We start from the raw sequence: 6,747 nt of genomic DNA, 5'->3' as shown, positions 1-6,747 counted from the left end.
GATGCAAAAGCATTAAGGGGTTGGCTGGAAGGGATATTTAGGGGTAAGGTGGGAACTGTTGCAGTATGTAAGCAAGCGATTCATCAAAATTTGTTTTGTGATCTTCATTTTGGTCCTTACAGAGAACAGTAAGAAAGTAGGAGGGGAATGAACAAAACAGCCAAATCCTACAAGGAAAAGAGAAATTAAACTAGAGCAGCTTCAGGTCATGTTGGTCAGATGCTGAAGACCATAGACATAAACTGTCCTAAGCTAGCAAACTGATGAGGTATATTTTGGGTCAACCTGCATTAAACTCATTACCATGACCCTCCTTAGAGCCCACACATAATAGCAACCACATCAGACAGCACCAAGTCCTGGCAACTAGATGGTGAAGAAGGCTGGAAGATAAAAATGTGACCTTCTGCTCTGGAGAGTAAGGACACATCCCATTCAATGATGGGAAGCCTATGCCTGAAAAAGGTGGTTTACCAAGTAGTACTTGACTGCCCTGCATAAAGTGTGGATTATTTTCAGGTTTTGCTTTATCCCCATCTTGGTAAAAGAAGAAATGAGTTTCCAGAATGAAGGCATCAGGAAGACATGATCCATTCTGCTAAGAAATGTCTTAACAAATCATACCTGGGAAGTCCAGTGCCAAGTTGGGCCAAGTCTTTTGTTAACTTTGTAGCCTGCTTTGGTACACAATTCCAGTGTTTACAGAAAAATGTGTCATTGAATAACTGGTAAGATGCTAACTGATGTTAAATCAGGTTGAATGTTTGATGAATATGTGCTACACTTGTCCTGACACCTGATGCCTATGTGCTTGCAAAAGTTCATCTTAACACTTGAAAGTTCCTCAGCCAAGGCTGCCAAAGGACATGGATTTTTTAGGAGGTCTGTTGTATTGTTGCAGTTTTGGGTAGGTTTTGTGCTTCCAGCTGTCAGCCAAACAGAAAACTGCCTGTTAGTCACCCATACTGAAAGCTACATGGGCATTTGTTCCATGGAGACAGAGCATTAAGTCTTACTGTCCCTATTTCTTTGAGATGATGTGTCCTAGTAGATTGCCTTCTTCCCTGTTGTGTGTGCTGCATTTTTAAACTAGGGAAGAAGCTGCTGAATTTCAGTCTTATTCAACTTAGGGATTTATAGAGGATTAGAGCAGCCATAGGTCTCGAGGTCCCGCTCCTATATGGACAGCACATCATTAGACACTGGTAAGTAGAGGTGCTTTCTGTAATGTGAGAATTTTTTTCATTCAGGGCATGAGAAGCTTATCCAAATAATAAATAATTAATACTGCAAAAGCAGGGAAAAAGAGCAGGAGTTTAGAACTCAATTTCATCTTCTACAGCTTGGATTCAGCCTCTTAGTATGCCCCACTCTGTACCATGCTGCCTTATCTGTTTGTCACCTCGGCATCCACATAAAAGGATACAAGTAATCTGAGATCTTGCCATGGGATTTCTATCACAACCTTCATGTCTAATGCTAGGGCTGCTCTACTGAACAGGTGAAATCAAAGGGTGTGGCAGGTTGGGGAGTCCTCCTAAAGTAAATTTCTAACTGTGTAATATACTCTCATTGGTATGTATGGCCTCTCATGGTACTGTATGACCTCATATGAGGACATCTGAATATCTTGTCTCTCTTTGTTTATGCTAATGCTTGATGGAAGGCGCAAGAATTATGACAAGACTATAAAATAAATCCAGAAATAAAGGTTGAAGAAAGTGGTATTTTGACTACTGGATAGACTGATGAAGATATGGGTCTTTATTTATGTTAAAGCAGGATAGTATTTTCTGTGTTAGGTAGGACTGGAGAAACCCATATGGCTGGAGTTTGAATGATAGCAAATGAGACTTTGACTAGAACAAATTTGCCAAAGTGATTGGGGAGGGGATTTTGTGTTGTGGAACCTCTCCTGGGAGGCCTCTGAAGGCAGGCTGACACCTGTAGGGACTGTTTTTTGCACAGCTAGCCCTGCCTGGGGAAAGGGCAGGACAATGAAAAGGTGGCTGCTTTCAAGCCAGCTAGTCTGGGCCTTAATAGATGTGAGACCAAAGAAGCTTGATCTCACCATTTATTGCTCATGGTGTTTCTGACACACATTACCTGTATGCATCAGCTGGCAGACCTGACCAGCTTACCTTTTCCCAGGAATTTTACTTAATAGCAGTGTTTAACATCTATGGCATAACAATACGGCTACACCTTATTTCAGGACACCTTAAAGAATATTTACTATAATATTCCATTTTATTGGCAAAACTCCTTGTTTGTCTGATATTTTCCAAGTAGAGGACTGTTTCTCATGATTAACAGATGATTAATTGGTGGGAGAGAAGGAGAGGGGAAAGAAACATAATTGATAATATTGAGTCCATTGCTCACTGCTGGCAGGCAACTAATGGGGGACCATGGGTGTATCAGGTGTTAGTAATAGCTTGGCTAGAATATGTTTCATGGAAAGCTGTTCAGCTTCACACTAGCATATGCTGTGCTTCACAGTCAAAAATTGTTTTCTACCCCTTCCCCCTTTTGCCTTCATTCTGGAAACTCATTTCTTCTTTTACCAAGATGGGGATAAAGCAAAACCTGAAAATAATCCACACTTTATGCAGGGCAGTCAAGTACTACTTGGTAAACCACCTTTTTCAGGCATAGGCTTCCCATCATTGAATGGGATGTGTCCTTACTCTCCAGAGCAGAAGGTCACATTTTTATCTTCCAGCCTTCTTCACCATCTAGTTGCCAGGACTTGGTGCTGTCTGATGTGGTTGCTATTATGTGTGGGCTCTAAGGAGGGTCATGGTAATGAGTTTAATGCAGGTTGACCCAAAATATACCTCATCAGTTTGCTAGCTTAGGACAGTTTATGTCTATGGTCTTCAGCATCTGACCAACGTGACCTGAAGTTGCTCTAGTTTGATTTCTCTTTTCCTTGTAGGATTTGGCTGTTTTGTTCATTCCCCTCCTACTTTCTTACTGTTCTCTGTAAGGACCAAAATGAAGATCACAAAACAAATTTTGATGAATCGCTTGCTTACATACTGCTTACATACTGCAACAGTTCCCACCTTACCCTTAAATATCCCTTCCAGCCAACCCCTTAATGCTTTTGCATCTCACAGGCCATGGATCAGGAAGGAAGCTAGATGTGTCTGTTGTTAAAGGGCGAAACTCCTCATGCAGCAACCTGAAGACAGTTTACTACAGCTCTGTGGTTCTGCCTCCTGTCCACGCAAGCAGCTAGGCATTCTGGGTCTGGTGCCTTTTCCGAAAAAAGGTGCAGGATCTGAAGTCCAGCAGACTTTTTCCTTACACCAATAACTTCCCTGGTTTGGTAGCTGCAAGTGGAGAATGAAGCACCAGAAGAAACAAGGCATCACAGAGACCTCCTGTTTAAGCAGGCTGTGTTTGCGCCTGAGAGGCTGGAGAAGAGCCCGCAAACTAAGGAGCAGTTGCATTCAGTTTCAGTCACATCTGGAGAGACTGGTTTTCTCTATCGTTGAGGTTGTCAGGTACAAGTCTTTTCTTGATGAAAAACAAAGCATTGCTTTGAAAATAATCTCTGTGGTGTTAACCTTTATTTACATATAGGTATTTTGGGCCCCTGGGCTTCTTGTTCTCATGATTTCTTTCACAGCTCCCACAAGTAAAGATTGCCTCAATATGAAAAGAAGAAGAGAAAACTCAGTAATCATACTGCAACTGCAAGAACCCTAGGAAAGAAACCAACCGCGTAAGATACTTGATTAAAATCACAAGGACTGGCAACATGGTGCCAACAAAGCCGCTTCTCTGGAAATCCCATGAATTTCCCATTCTGAGCTGCTGGGCAAACCCTTCACTGAATTCAGATTTTCTCTTTTGATTCACTTTGCTTGGAAGAAACAGGTTATTGATAATAATTTTTTAGAGATGTTATATCAGCAGCAGAATTAGCCACGCTGCCCCAGCCCTGGCAGAACTTCCATCCTACCTCCTGTTCTCCTGTTCACTGTGGGCTGCTACCCTCAGGGACGGCCTCAGTGACTCACAGGGGCACTGCAGCTGCTGTGGTAGATCTGGGGCAAAGGGGTGTAGGGGATAGCTGAAACATCCTATAATCCCCAATTGTTGATATTTCATTGCCAGGAATGGAAGAAGAAAGCAGGGAGATCTTTACCCTTTGAAAGAGAGAGGGAGTCAGAGGACCACTAGCTAGCCAGGAAATCCCTAAACAAAAGCCCCCAGCAAGGTATGAGGGGTAGTGAGATCAGATCCTAACAGAGGCCCATGGTGATCTCATGAGGAGTGTGAGGCAGACAAAAAGCAAGGCCAGGACGAAGCTGCAGGCTGGGCATTGGCCCTCAGCATTGGTGAGCCAATGGAGGGGTGCTGCAGCAAAGCAAGGCATGCCCCACTGCTCCCTCAGCACTGCAGAGCAACTTCACTGTACACTGCAGAGGAAAGCCATTCCCCAGGGACAGGGCTGAGCTAGAGGTGGCAGCTGGCCCTCCACCCCTGTGAGTTGGTGGGGTTGTCCTCACACTGTGCTCCTTTATCTTGCAGCAGGGCTTTCCAACTTTTTTGGGCACCACCTGGCTTCTCAGGGTATCTGTTTCGTCTTTGAGCTGCTGTAGATACAGTGTCCAGAGCCCAGCAGGAATGAATTGGTTGCACAACGCTTTTCAGAGAAGCTTAACATGAGCTTGCTTCTGTCCTTCTGCTCTGTTTGCTTCAGCCAGTCACTACCCAGTGACACCTGTGTGTGTCAATCTTGATGAAGATGAGGGCAGGTAAGTAGAGACTGCATCGCCCAAGCTGTCCCTGACATCATGGGAAGATTCAGGAACAGACACGGGACAGGTGGGCTCCTCTGGAAAGTACACCTATACCCAGATACCTCACCTGACTCCTTGTAGGTATCTGCCATAGTTTCTTTTTCAATCTGCACTTTCTGTACATTTTTGTTGGGTACTTATGCTTTCCTGGAAGGGATGTGTCCTTTAATCTCCATTGGGGTACTACTTTAGAGCAAACCACTTCTCCATATAGCATGTGAAAAATCAAAACAAGAAGACCCTAAAGGGTTAAATTTTATCAAGTACCGAAATTTAGCGAAAATAAAATAGTCCGAATGGGAAAGGGGAATCAGCTTGGGGATTAGTCATTACTGAGTAGGATTTACAGAGGAGTAAAAGTAGTGTAAAAATGTAAACTAGGTTTGCATCCACCCACCATACCATGTTTGCTTGCTGAGAAACACCAAGCAAGAACCAGTAGGCACATCATCTGATACACTGCAGCAAAGGTGCATGGGTCAAAATAATCTGGCAAAAGAATGACATCTCAGCAGGTGTGCATGCCTGAGCTGGAAAGATCTACTTACAAACACATAGCCCGCTGGTCACCAAGGGGTACCACAGCCTTTGCCCAGAGCTCTGTCTGCAGATCTTGGTACTGCCCATGGGCCATTGCCTGAGAGATGTTTCCACCCAGAGCTGTACTCTGATTCTTCCTGTTGGAACCAGAAAGATCATGTACTTGCCTATGGACAGTACTGTGGCAATGATGAGGTTGTGGACAGATGTGCTCCCCTGTGGATGTCTCCTTTCCCTCTGATACAGCCCTTTACAGTAAAGAATGCAGATTAAACCTGCTGTGTCCCAGTTGCATTCTCCTGCCCTTCTCTGAAGGCCCACTCCCACTAAACCCCAGTCCCTTCCCAACAAAAGGCAGCAGTTTGAGCATTGCCAGGTGTTCAAGGTTTGACATTGTGCACAAGGATGATGATTCATTTGGCAATGTTAAGGATGTATTTCACTCCTCGTTGTTCAAGGACCTTTTACTTTCCAGGCAAATGTGGTCTGATAAAGAGATTTCAGTATCTTGACTGCTCATGGTCTATGCTGTATCTCTTCCCATAATCTTAACAAGTGCCTCTTCTTTTCTTATAACAGCATCAGCACTGCTAAACCAAACCAGCCTGGCACCCTGCTTACAGCCCCAGCTTTGAGAGTCACATGAGCATAGAAAAGTCCTGGTTTACATTAACCCTTCTTCACAACAAGTCTCATATTTCCTGAGAAAAATTCAGTATCAGAGACCCCATGCTTACAGCCTTATATGCCAAAAAAGGGAACGTGAAGAAACCAGCTGCTGAACTCATGTTTTGCTAGGTTTTATATTTTTGAAGCAAGGTTATGCTTTTGTAGGGCTGGAGTTCAATTAGCTTTTGAAGGTATATTTTGTCAGTCCTGGTGCTTCTCTTTCTCCCCTTCCCTTACTGCCCATGAGTCTGTTTCTTCTCCCTTTTGTGTTGCTTCCTTCCAAGCTGCCTTTTCCTCTCCCTTTGTAGGACTAGGGGAGTTTCTGCTTGCTTACTGCTATACTGTATTTACCTGCCTGTTTAGTGTGACACCTCTTCACAGAAGGTGATGGAAGGATAAGGGAGGTCCTTCCTTAAGACCTCAGTGCTGTTGCTGCAAAAGTAAAAAGGAATAGTAAAATAGGCTCTAGAAAATGTGTGAAGTTTTAGATACATATTCCCCCTAATTTAAAAAATATAATTATGCCAAGCCATCTGTTGCTAATGTAAAAAAAGATGTAAATAGATGATACATAGTGTACGAAGTGTCACATGAGCACTCCATCTGCTATGGGGAAAGTCACCACTCCCCAGCAACAACACTGGGTGCTGAAGTGCAATCCAGCATTTGGAGCAGCCTGAGGCTTTCCAAAGGCATAACCAGATCCAGAGGCTGACCC

This window comes from Agelaius phoeniceus, chromosome Z, assembly GCF_051311805.1.
Source record: "Agelaius phoeniceus isolate bAgePho1 chromosome Z, bAgePho1.hap1, whole genome shotgun sequence".
Classification (NCBI taxonomy): Eukaryota; Metazoa; Chordata; class Aves; order Passeriformes; family Icteridae; genus Agelaius; species Agelaius phoeniceus.
Note: the sequence above shows the minus strand (reverse complement) of the source record.